Below are 13,124 nucleotides of genomic sequence, written 5' to 3'. Positions count from 1 at the left end.
CACTTGGAGAGTGTCTCTTTAACTGTCTGGTTGGTTCCTTCCACCATCCCAGAACTCTGGGGCCTATATTCTGTATGTAATTTCCACTTGATGTTTAAAGTTTCGCTTACTTGTTGTACTAAATCAGCTATGAAAGCTGGGCCATTGTCTGATCCAATGCTGGCAGAAAATCCAAATCTGGAAACTATCTCCCTAAGCAGGCACCAGGCTACTTTTGATGCTCTTTCAATCCAGGTGGGAAAAGCTTCTACCCATCCTGAGAATGTATATACCATGACCAGCAGGTAATGGTAGTGTTGGTGAGGTTTCATTTCAGTGAAGTCCACTTCCAGGTGTTCAAAGGGCAGCGTGCCTTTCACTTGAGTCCCTGGAGGTTTCTGTCTGTGCCGAGAGGCAGCATTGACCTGTGAGCAGGCAGTGCAGTTCTGAGATTTTGTCCTGCATAGGGAAGAGAAGTGGGGAACCAGGAAATATTTTCAAATTAGCTCTTCCAGTTTATCATGGCCTCGATGGGTCACTTGGTGTGTTTGGCTTACCACAGTGGGTGCCAGCTCCTCTGGTACCAATAGTTTGCCACTTGGCAATTCCCACCATCCCTTTTCAGTCTTGATGGCCCATTCTGCTTTGGCTAGTTGGTTTTGGGCTTCAGTGTATTTTGGAGAGTCTAGCGTTAGCTCAGGTAGCTCTGTCACCCCCAAGCCCTCAGCTGCTTGTTTAGAGGTCTTATCTGCCAGTCTGTTCCCTGAGCCTGGGGGGTATCCTCTTTTTGACGTCCTCAGCAGCGTATGTCTGCAACCCTTTCTGGTTCCCAGGCAACATCTAATAGGGTCTTGATTTCTTCCTTATTTTTAATATCTTTTTCACTAGCTGTCAAAGGCCTCTCTCCTTATACAGAGCCCTGTAGTGTAGCAAAAGCATACCTGGAGTCTGTGTAAATGTTTGTCTTCTTACCTTTTGACATCTGGAGGGCCTGGATTAGAGCATATAGTTCGGCCTGTTGAGCGGACCAGTGTGATGGCAGAGAGCTAGCCTCAATGATGGTTTCTTCCGTGACTACTGCATATCCCAACAGTTGTTGCCCTTGTTGCACCAGGCTGGTGCCATCGGTGTACAGGGCCAAATCTGGGTCCGGGGATTGGCTGGTCTCTCAAGTCAGGTCTGCTGGCATATTTCCTTGCAATCATGTGAGGGCCCACCTTCTCCCACAGGAAGGAGAGTGGCCGGATTCAGGGCCTGACAAGGCTCAGTAGTAACATGGGGGTCTCACATAACAGTCCCTGGTATTGAGTAATCTGGGATGTTGATAGCCATTTATGGGGGTCCCCTCTCAGGAGAGTGTTGACCTCATGTGGGACTTTTACGAACAGATCTTGGCCCAAAGTCAGCTTGGTTGCCTCCCGGACCAGTAAGGCAACTGCAGCAACTGCCCGTAAGCATCCCAGCCACCCAGTGGCAACATTGTCCAGCTGATTAAAGTCACCGGTCTGTCCCATGTCCCCATAATCTGGGACAGCACGCCCATAGCCACCTTGTCCTTTTCAGTCACGTAAAGAGTAAATGGCTAAGCAAGGTCTGGCAGGTCCAAGGTGGGTGCTGACATAATTGTACCAGATGCTGCTGCTAAGTCGCTTCAGTCGTGTCCGACTCTGTGCGACACCATAGACGGCAGCCCACCAGGCTCCCCCGTCCCTGGGATTTTCCAGGCAAGAACACTGGAGTGGGTTGCCATTTCCTTCTCCAGTGCATGAAAGTGGAAAGTGAAAGTGAAGTTGCTCAGTCGTGTCCGACTCTTTGCGACCCCAGAGACTGCAGCCTACCAGGCTCCTTCGTCCATGGGATTTTCCAGGCAAGAGTACTAGAGTGGGGTGCCATTGCCTTCTCTGAATTGTACCAGGTTTGAGTTCTATTACCAGTGGGACTTTTGCAAGCCTGGAGTGGGTTGTCTTCCACCCAGACCTCAGGGAATTGTTGAGTTAACTTTCTCTCTCGACTGTTTATCCTGTCTGGTTTCCCTTCCGGGAGATCATGCAACCTCCATTCATCTTGAGGTGTTACTGAGAGGAAGAGTAAATAGGTGATTGAGCCCACTCAAACAGTGGGTCTTTCGTGGGGGGTAAGGTCACTTGTGCCCCCAGTTTAGACAGCAAGTCTCTTCCCAACAAAGGTACTGGGCATTCAGGGATGTGTAAAAACTCATGAGTCACTTGGTGCCCCCCCATCTGACATTTTCAGGGTAGGCTAGAGACACAAAGGCTGCATTTATCACCATCTGAGACCCAGCAGCCTCTGGCTGGGTCTATTGGCGTATAAAGTCTATAGGCCTCGCACAGTCTTTTGCAGAACTCAGAGGGTGATTCGCTTTCCCTTTGACTCACTTTGGAGGGTTTTGTGATGCCCATAGCTTTTTGGGCCCCACTCTTGAGACCTTGTAAGATAGTTACCCGATATCTCCCCAGGCGGCCCCTCCCTTCCTCTGTGTTACAGTCCCAGCTGGGCCTCTCATCGAGGGTGGCTAGTTCTGCCCACCGCTGCGGGTTTGCAGTACCCTCAGGTGCCATTTCTCTTAACCATTTTCTGGCCTCAGTTCGGATCCTGTGTCTTTCCTCAGTGCTGAAAAGGGAGCCTAGTGGTTGGATTATGTCATCCTATGTAGGGCGGTGGGCTCAAAAAATAGTCTCCATTAGACTAATCATGGCTTGTGGCTCTCCTGAGTACGGTGGGGCATGTTTCTGCCAGTTTAATATATCCGTAGAGGAAAATGGCTGGTATTAATAGGCTACAGGCGGCGGACGGTAGTGCCCCATGCATCCTAAACTGGAGGCTGTTGTACCCTCTAACGGGCATCTGTAGTGGGGTTCTTTCCCCCTGTTCCTTGGCGGAGCGCAGCCTCTGTCTAACTGCTGTGTTTTCTTCCCCCTTCCCATCAGTACTCACCGGGAGAGGTGGATACAATCTAGGAGGTCCCGCTGAGGTGGAATCCTGGGGGCACTGACCAGAGGTCTCCATCGCTGGGATTGGAGCCTGCCGAAACGGCGGCTCTATGAACTCCGGGAGAGCTGGTGGAAGAGCAGTGGCTGCTGCAGGAGCTTCACCTGGCCCTGGATTGGGCAGTAAGGCGGCCTCCGGTCCTGGTGGAGCACTGGGAGGCAGGCGCGTCATTATCCAGTATGGGGGAGGGGTCAGGTCATCCCTGTTCAAATCCTGTAGAATTTCCTTTTTTATCAGTCAATTTTTGTGCCATTAATATTTTTCCCTTTCCCTTCTGGATACAGAACCTTGTCTAAGTAGGAGGGTCTTGAGCTAACCCTAGCCATGAGTCAATATATGGATATTGATCCGGGTGTCCTGGCTCTCCTGTGACTACTGTATAGACTGCTTCCACTATTTTTGAGTTCATGGTGTTCTCTGGTGGCCATCCTACTCCCATAGGGGGCCATTCGACCTCACAGAGTATGTGGAGGCTGTTAGGCTTCATCTTCACCCCATAGTCTCCTCCTAATCCCTTCTCAAAATTTTTAATCATGCACTCCAATACAGTTGCCTTAGATTCACTTCCCCTCATCTTGCTTACCTTCTTGGACCTTCTTCTACTTTTCCTTTTCATTCTGTCTACGAAGTTCTCAGTACCCTATGTACTTCTGATATTTCCAGTGAATGACACTTAAATTGCCATTCTGCCTCCTTCCTAATTGGGGTGAGAAGAGCCTCACCCGCCAGATCCCGGAGGGAGAAGGGGGATCGGCGTGTCTTCACCTGCTGGTCAGCACAGCCAAACCAAAACACCATGTGATCCAAGACTGTTTCTCCCTTAACTTTTAAAGCCCATTCTGCCTTGGTGGGCTTGATCAGGTGCAGATGAAAATACAGATGGGTTAAATATCCCACGTCCCAGGCTGTCTCTAGAGAAGCCAATTCGTACTCACTTATGTATCCCCCTCCTTCTAGCCTGACAATTCCGAGGGGGTCAAGAATTTCATAGCAGATGGGACACCTCCTTGGGGAGGGCAGAGTACGAGTACACAAAAACCAAGTTTCTTCTAAAAATCCCCTGGCAATTGCTTGGTAATAATTTTCCCCAAGATGGCATGGACACCACCTCGTAAATGACCTTCACAAATTTCCTTCCTAAGCCCTAACATGCTTGTCAACCTGTGTACCAAGCAACCATTGCCACCTGCCTATTCCAGGCTCCTGTGGGTCTGTGCCCCTTCTAATCCTTCCCAGGGTGGTGACCAGGCCCCCTCTTCCACCCTGCTGGGTGGGTTCCTCCTCACCTGAGTGCTCAGTTACCCTGCTGCCATCCACTACCTGCTAACATGAAAGGTCCGGGCATTGAGAAGCAGAATCCTTCCAGAAGAGCGAGGTGCCTTCCCCCCTCTAGAAGATTCGAGCCGTGAGGCCTCAGAGTAGTCCCAAATGGGACTTGTCTCCTCAAAGTGAGGAGTGTCCCGGCTCACGCAACAAATGTTGTAGCCACGCGTTCTGGGAAACAAACTCACTCAGAAGGACAATGCAGATAGTGGAGTGCAGTTTATTACACCGGCGGGCCCAAGGCAGAGTCTCCTCTTAGCCAAGGACCCTGACCAGTTTTTCTGAAAACCTTATATACCCTAAGTGTACATGCCCAAACCCACCTCCCCAAATTCCTTGAAACTAGTCTGAACAAAGGAAAAGAAAGATACAATCAAAGTTAACCCATGATTCATATGCCTTAAGCCTAGGTAGTTAACAGTGGACAATTATCAATAGGCCTGTGGTCATACCCCAATAAGCATAATAGTATTTATGATTCTATTCTGTTACACAGATAATTAGGGTGTTCTTTTAGGCAACAGAGAGTCTAGGTACGAGTCCTGGGACTCTTCCATCCAGGGGGCCTGGTTTTCCAGTTGGTATGCCATTTCCATAGATACTGGGCATATAGCTCAAAGTCCACAGTCCGGCCCAAGATGAAGTCCTGCTTTCAAGATGGAGCCTGTTCTGTCTGTTTCTTCCTCATCACCAGCCAGGAAAACCAAGTGAGGATGGCTGAAAGCCAAACCAGACCTCACCAGCCAGAGCAGTCTTTTAAAATGCTACATTTGGAGATAAGTATTAGGAGCTGAACACCTGGCTCAGGATATACAATTAAAGTCTCATTGGGAGCGGGTTAGGCTAGAAATTTCTATTTGGGTTTAAAACATGTAATCAGCTGATAGAATTCCTCTGCATTCAAAAGGAGAATGCTAGTGAGAAATGGCATATTTTCTGCCCTAACAGTAAACATGGACGTCACAGCCATGAGTGACTGCAGCCCTCCAATGTGAGCCGGTGAGCCCTGAGGAAACTCAGGAAAGAAAAGAATTCCTGCCATCTTGACTGTAGCCATTCCCTACAGTGAACCCTGAGGAAACCCAGGATGTAAAAACACAGGATACTGGCCCCAAACAGCTGAGGTGCATATCAAAGGAATGATTTCAGTGAGCCCAGACTTGCATCTTCCCATAGATAGAAAAGCACTGAATTTCTAACTTGGGTTATCTAGTTTTCTTTAATTAATGATAATCTTTTGATGTTCAGACTACCTGCCCTTTGGTGTTTTTAATATTTATTTTCATTTATTTATATGCCCTGTGAGAACTCTTAGTTGCAGCATGCAGGATCATAGTTCCCTTACCAGGGATGGAACCTGAGCCACCTGCTCAGTTTGGGAGCACAGAATCTTAGCCACTGGACCACCTGGGAAGTCCCTATCTGCTCTTTGTTGCAAAACTTCTACATAACCTGGCTCCTCCCCTCACCTCCTCAGGGCAGTTCTCTCAGGGTTACTGGAGATGCTGTCTCCCGGCTTGAAGTCCTAAAAATTCCCACCAAATAAAACATAACTCTCAGGTTGTGAATATTTTTTAAGTCGACACTGGGACAAGCAGGACCTTTTCATCTGGCATTTTCTTATTGATAACACTTTGAGTACAGTATCCTGCTACTGTTGTTGTTTAGTCGTTAAGTCATGTCCGACCCTTGCATCTCCATGAACTGTAGCCCACCAGGCTCCTCTGTCCATAGAATTCTCCAGGCAAGGATGCTGGAGTGGGTTGCCATTTCCTTCTCCAGGGGGATCTTCCCAATCCAGGGATCGAACCCATGTCTCCTGCATTGTAGGTGGATTCTTTACCACTGAACCACTGGGGAAGCCCATGTCCAATTCTTGCGACCCCGTGGCTTTTCCATCCATGGAGTTCTCCAGGCAAGAATACTGGAGTGGGTTGCCATTCCTTTCTCCAGATCCTGCTATTATTGCTACTCATTTCCTAGATTTGTGAACTGAAAGAGACACCAGAACCCATCACTAAAGCACCGTCTTCAAACCTTCCTCACACAGAGATTGAAATATTGCCCTTCTCTTTTCAGTGATTTCTAGAACATTCTCACTTTTAGTCTCTCATATGAAAACTCATTGTACTTTCTTTGGCCAGATACTGCTCTTTTAAATACAATTTTACTTCATTTTTATTTTACTTCTAATTTTTAAAGTTGAAGTAACTATCACTTGTTTTGATCACATTGCTCTCTTACTCAAAAAGCTAAAGCAGCTGCTCCCTGTCCTCTTAAATTAGCTAGAAAGTTCTCTGCTGTTGATAGGGGACTGTACAGTTTGCCTGCAGCTGAATTTCCAGTCCTTGTCTCCTGGCTTCCTAAAATCCAGCCAAAGTTGACTCTATGCTTTTATAGACCTGGAGTCCCATGTTCCCTCTTCTTGTTGGTTATTACTTCCTGCACCTGGAATGCTTCCTTCAAGCCTCCATTTGTTGAAATTCTGCCCATCGTCCAGCAACACTCCCACTTGGATGAAACTTTTCCTTGATCCTTTGATAAGGAAGCTCCTACCTTCCTGTAAACACCCACAGCATTTCCTATGTCTTGTGGCATTTATCATACGTGCCATACATTACAATGAGCTATGCATTCCTTTACACTTTTCCTAGATTCTGAGGCTGTGAAAGCAGGACACTGCTCTGTCTTAGCTCACTATATTTCCCACGGAGCCTAGCCAGGACCTTAGAAGCCAACAGGATATTTGTGCTTATTGAGTTAATGCGTGCATGCATGCTAAGTCGCTTCAGTAGTGTCTGACTCTGTACAGCCTCATGGACTGTAGCATGCCAGGCTCCTCTGTCCATGGGATTCTCCAGGCAAGAATGCTGGAGTGTGTTACCATGCCCTCCTCCAGGGGATCTTCCCAAGCCAGGGATCGAACCTGTGTCTCTTACGTCTCTTGCACTGGCAGACAGGTTCTTTGCCACCTGATAGTTTTCCTGCAATTCAGGTGATGAACTACTGGTCAGAGGAGCTAAGAGAAATGTATGGGCAAACAGTACATGTGCCACCCCTAACCTCCATACATAGAGATGATGCCCTGCTGGCTGTAGATGTTGGCTTTTTTAAATCCGTGAACACCCTCCATTTGAGCAATAACCTTCTCTGTTGGGAGTTATAAGACGAGACACTGCAGCCACAGGCTGGAATTTGCATTTATTATTTTTCTTGGCCACTTTGCAACAGTCCCTTCCAAAGTGGTTGAATGGTTTCCTTAGTCAACGCAAATGTGTGTGCTGCATCAATTCCCCTTTCAGAGAATGCAACTCAAATGAGTAATTGAAAGTGAAGATTGAAGTGAGTTTCAAGAGCAGAAGGTTGACTTGCCAGGTTGTACCGTAGTCTGAAATTGTAGCAGCCAAGTTATGATCAATACCCAGGTTAAAGATTCGTTTCGAAAACAGCAGTGTGAAGAATTACCTCACTGGAGTTCCAGTTCATAGAGAACTTCTCAAGCCAGCCCCCTCAGTTCTTTTTTTCATTTTTTTAATTTTTATTGCCGTATAGTTGATTTTCCATGTTGTGTTAGCCGTCAGTTCTTGACTGTGTCATTTCTTGACTGTCAGCTTTTATGGGCCATTGTTTATGGGGTCTTTTAAGCCTGGCTCTTTCTCTTGGATGTTTGAATTCTGCCTTCTTCTCATGGAACCTGTGCTTTACTCAGAGACTTTGTTTTTAAAGTGGACATAGAAGGATGCAATGCTAGAATACCAGGATGGAGAAGATGGGGAATTTCTTCTCACCAAAACACAGTAGCTCTCTGTCTTATGGTGAAATAGATACCAAGCTAGCTAAGGTGGTAATTATTAGAACACAGATGGGAGCCATGTAGGAACCCTGGACCTGGGGATTAAAGAGTGATGTTGAGTGATTCTGATACCAATAGTGTTGACCCTACAGGCCCAAGGAAGGTTAACATAGGATGTCTCTGGGCTTCCTTCTCTAACAACATTTTGAAATTGGAAACAAAAGTCTATGTGAGTGATCTTTTTCTGGGGAGAAGGCCCTATTCTAAATCAAAACCACAACTTACTAGATAGCTTTGTGAATGCTATATAAGTATGTGCACTTAATGGGCACAAAAGTCAACAGAGAAAGTAAGATGAAATTGCCAGAGTAGGGAAACTTTGAACCAATGATCGGGTAGCCTCTTGGGTTATAACCAGCAGTACACTTTCCCATTCTCCTCATTTAAAAATTGACACTAAACAAAACAGTCATAATCCTAGGTTGTAATTACCTTCAGGCCTGGGCTGGCAACTTACTGTATCCCTCACTTAACACAGTATCTGGGACTTGGGGCAGAATCTTTTCATGGCTGTCTGTGGGTTGATTGAACGATTGAGGTAATTGTGACAGGGAATCAACACATTCTATTTCAAATATCCTTGCAGGATTTAAGCAAAATTTCCAAGCTGCTAATCCCCAAAGAAAAAGAAATTCGAGATAGCAGAGGCAATTTGCAGGACTGAACCAAAGATCCATTTGGACAGGCAACATGTAGGGGCATAGTTAATTGCTGAGGCTCTTGCATGTCAAATCACCTTAGGACACTAGGAGACTTAGAAACACCAGTGAATTTGCAGGGAGGGAGCAGGGTCTTTCAGATAAAAGATTTAAGGATAAAGCTTGTTGGAGATGATAATTGGTTGCACCTGGGTCTTATGGGCTCACAGCGCACTCTGACCTCAGAAACTTCTGGAGCTGTCATTCCTGAGGTGAGTGATTCATGACCCCGTAATCCTTAGCTCATACTTCATTCCTCTTGATGCATTGGTCTCAAGAGGATGATAAATGGGTTTGGACGTAGTGCCCTGGATTATCCCAAAGGTTTGGGTTGTGAATTGAGTGTATTGGTTTTAAAACTTTTTTTTTTTTTTTAAATGAGTAATAGTCGGACAGATCCAAACAGAATTTGGGTGTGGACTTTCAGCCTTGGCATTGAAAGATCCTTGCCCTGTTGCTTCTGCCCTGCTCTGACAGTGACCTGTTCGGTGACAGGGCTCTGCTGTTTCCTCTGTTATCACTCACTGGCTCTTGGCGGCGTCCGCCCAGCTACGTCGGATGAGCCTCTCTGTCTCTTCTGTAGCCAGGGCAGCCCAGGACCCTCTTCTGGAGGCCTCTGGCCTGCTGCTGGCTGTGTGGGTGGCTGGGCTGATGACCCTGCCAGCTCCAGGGATTCAAGAATGTTCAAAACCGCTGGTTAAATGAGGGCCACGGGGTGAGTGAGAATTGAGCCGAGCATTGGCAGGCCCCTGGTGGAGTGCTGAGGAACTGGTGGCCTGGCCACATCCCTCATCTTCTGAGACTCTGCCTCCACGGTGGCCGGTCTGTAGAGGGACTCTGACAGACTTGTTGCCACTGACTCAGCATTTGTCAGACAAAGGCTCCAGTTCCTTTAAATATCCAGTGTTGAAATCCTGTCTCCACTTCGAGTCTAACTCAACTTTCCAAAGTAGTAGAATCTATCTCTCCAGGAACTACTCATGGACCGGATGCCCCAGCCACATGAGCAGGCCTTGGAGTCTTGTTCATTCTGTGTCATCGTGGCTGACCAGGGAACCTGGTCCTTGGTGGGGGTGGGGCGTTGTCTCGGTGGGACTGACCTGCTGGTGGGTATCTCGATCTCTAGAGGCTCAGGAGTTTCTCACCCACATCCAGGCTCCCCGCACGGGCCACTTGATTCATGTGGCACCTCAGCCTGAGAGGGCGCCTGCGACAGAACTCCCCATGTCTTAGTGATGATCCTCTAAGGTTCAGCAAGGGGAAGGAGTTTGGGGTCACACGGGGAGTGAGAAGCAGGGCTGGCCTTAGAACTCAATCTAGTGACTCCAGGATTCCCTTTCCTCCATGCTGCTGCTGCTAAGTCGCTTCAGTCATGTCTGACTCTGTAGCCCACGAGGCTCCTCCGTCCATGGGACTTTCCAGGCAAGAGTACTGGAGTGGGGTGCCATTGCCTTCTCCGTTTCCTCCATGGGCAGGAACTAAATTCAGTTTTTGAATGGCCGCCACATGTTAGGCACTGACCCAGCACCAGGGATTGGCAGGCAGGGATCAGTGGTGCCCCAGGCACTCCCAGGGCCCTACCTTCATGTATTTCTGCGTGGTTGTTTGTATCAACACTTGGCTGCAATCTGAGACTCTCACACCCAAGGCTGCTTGGGTGTTCCTCAAGAGTTCTGAGAAGTTGCTGCCCTAAAGCTGGTCCTTGCCCATGCTTGTCGAGGTCCCGAAGGCTCCCTCTCTCTACCACTTGCCTTGAGCTCCCCAACTGACAAGTGGTGATATTTTTTAACAGCTTTCTTGTGATGTAATTCACATACCACATCATTTACCCGTGTAAACCAATCCAGTGATTTGTATTCAAAGTTGTGTATCCATCACAATTTTAGAACGTTTTCATTACCCCTAAAAGAAACCCCACACCCCTTAACCATCACTTCCTACCCTCCTCCCCACAGCTCTAAGCAACCACTGAAGTATTTTATGTCTCTATATTTTTCTCTTGTCAACATTCTATACAAATGGAATCACACGATATTTATCCTTTTGTATCTGGCTTCTTTGGCTTAGCATAATGTTTTTCAAACCTCATCCATTTTGGAGCAGGTATCAGCTCTTGACTCCTGTTTATGGCTAAATTATATTCCATTGTATGGATAGACCACATTTTATCCATTCATCAATCGATAGAAATTTGAGCTCTTTCTACTTTTTGATTATTATGAGTAATGCTGCAGTGAATATTCATGTACAGACATGTGTGTTCATTTCTCTTAAGTAGATCCCTAGGAGCGGAATGGCAGGGTCATACGGTAACTCGTTTAACCATTTGAGGACCTGCCAGACCTTTTTTCCCAAGGTGACTGTACCTTTTTACACACCCATCAGCAGTGTGTAATGGTCCTGATTTCTCTGCATTTTCACCAACTCTTGAGATTATATGTCTTTTTGGTTGAGTGATATCATTATAGCTCAGTTCATGAACAGTATCCACTCGAGGGTTGAGTGACAAAGCAGTGTCTGAGCTGTCAACTGGCAGCATCTTGTCAAGGGTCACCTAAGGGTGCTTGCCATTCTCTCACTGCTGGCTGCAGGGCATTGTATAGTCCAATTCCTTTGGGCAGCTTAGAAAAAGATGCCCTGTCTAGGCACAAGTGGGCACAGAGCTTGATCAGGAGATAGATTTTGTGCTAAGTAGGAAAAGGAGAGAGGCAGGCCCAGGACTCAAGACTTAAAGAATGGAGGGTGGGAATTTCCTGGCCGTCCAGTAGTTAAGATTCCGGGCTTTCATTGCCAAGGGTGCAGGTTGGATCGCTGGTTGGGGAACTAAGATCCCACAAACCACGTGGTGCAGCCAAAAAGTAAATAAATGAAATAAATTTCATACAAAAATAAAGAATGGAGGGCAGCATGGTTTGAGAACCCACCTGGTCTTTGGTCAGGTGTGAACGTGGGTGCTGTGATATAGACAACTTCCTGAATGCCCATATATGCAGCAGTCCTGCATATCAGTAGCTCAGCTCCAGGTGGGACAAAGCTGTGGGCCCTATGTACTTTGACAACTTGCATCTATTAAAAAGGCAAACTCACAGAGAAAGTGAGTCAGAGGCTCAGGCCCCACCTGAGACCTATTAAATCATGTGCATTTCAACAAGAGCCCTCTGAGGATTCTTCTACACAGTGAAGTTTGAGAAGGCCGGGTCTGCTGGGTGAGTTAAGTCCTTAACCAGGACCGGGCAGCAGGTCTGTTTCTAAGGGCTGCATGATAACCCTCTTCCCCTTCTCTCCTGGGCTTGGCCTTCCTCATGGCCTCCTCTAACTTCTTTTCCTAAGTCCCCGACATTCCTGAGATAAGCATGTGTAGCCTTTCCTTGTCTGCTCCCACTTCTAACTTCAAAACAAACCCAAACCTTCGGGTGGGGGGGGGTGCCCCTCAACTGCCTCTCCTTTGAAGTCCTCCTCCATGGAGCACAGCCCCCATCTGGCCTGACTGCCAGCCATGGCAGAGCACATATTGGGTGATGGCTAACAGGGTGTTTGCCTGTCTTTGCCCTGCAGCTCAGATGAAGCTTAGAAATAACTTCAGCTCATGAAGAAAGGCTGGCTGCATGAGTCTAATAGGACGGCTCTGCCTCTCTGGCAAGACCTTGTCCTGAGATTGAGAATTTTTGCAGCAGATCCACTCTTAAAGACACGGGGGCTCCACATCTTCATGCCAGAGATGGATGGCGCTGGGCTTCGGTAGCAGGCAGCCCCTTGGAGGATGGCTGAGATTGACACCAGTGGGGAAGACAGGAGAGCACATCCCACCCCTCACATGGAGCCTCCCCAAAGCCCCCAAGCTGGGCAAGTCAGGGAGACTGAACTGTGAGCAGCACTAAAACGGTTTCAGGGCTCTGAGTGGGTAAGTGGTTCCCAGCCCAGCAGTGGTGTTTGGACAGGCTAGGTTGGTATGACTGGGGGCAGTCTGATGAAATGAGGTTTCCCTGACCCCCTACCTCTGTGGGTTCTGCTCTGTCAGACTCACAGTGGGGACCTAGGGCAGGCATCTGCAAACTCTTAGGTTGGCCAAAAAGTTCATTCAGGGTGTTCTGTAACAATGTGTGACCATCCCGAATGAACTTTTTGGCCAACCCAATAAATCTGGGCAGGCCAAACAGCACGTCCCACCCCAGTCCCCCTCCCCTGGTTTTGTAGGACCAGGGAGCTAAGAATGGTGGTTATATTTTCAAGTGATTGAAAAAAATCAGAAGGAGAAGACTAGT

The 13,124-nt window shown here is 47.6% G+C and overlaps 1 protein-coding gene and 1 long non-coding RNA gene across 4 annotated transcripts in view; both read left to right on the top strand.

The window, feature by feature from the left end:
- SRPX (sushi repeat containing protein X-linked) overlaps positions 1-13,124 on the top strand; it is a 144,622-nt gene that overhangs the window by 5,182 nt on the left and 126,316 nt on the right. The window lies entirely within an intron of this gene.
- The window catches only part of LOC147340155 (uncharacterized), a 36,917-nt gene that overhangs the window by 5,012 nt on the left and 18,781 nt on the right, over positions 1-13,124 (top strand). The window contains exon 2 of the long non-coding RNA XR_015158968.1: positions 2,928-13,124. This exon is cut by the window's right edge and continues 18,781 nt beyond it. This is a non-coding gene — a long non-coding RNA (uncharacterized LOC147340155). The remainder of the gene's footprint in view (positions 1-2,927) is intronic.

Source organism: Bos grunniens, chromosome X (assembly GCF_055505025.1).
Source record: "Bos grunniens cultivar Pamir isolate PY7600 chromosome X, Bosgru_T2T1.0, whole genome shotgun sequence".
Classification (NCBI taxonomy): Eukaryota; Metazoa; Chordata; class Mammalia; order Artiodactyla; family Bovidae; genus Bos; species Bos grunniens.
The sequence above is the reverse complement of the archived record's forward strand: the minus strand, read 5'-3'. Positions and strand labels throughout refer to the sequence as shown.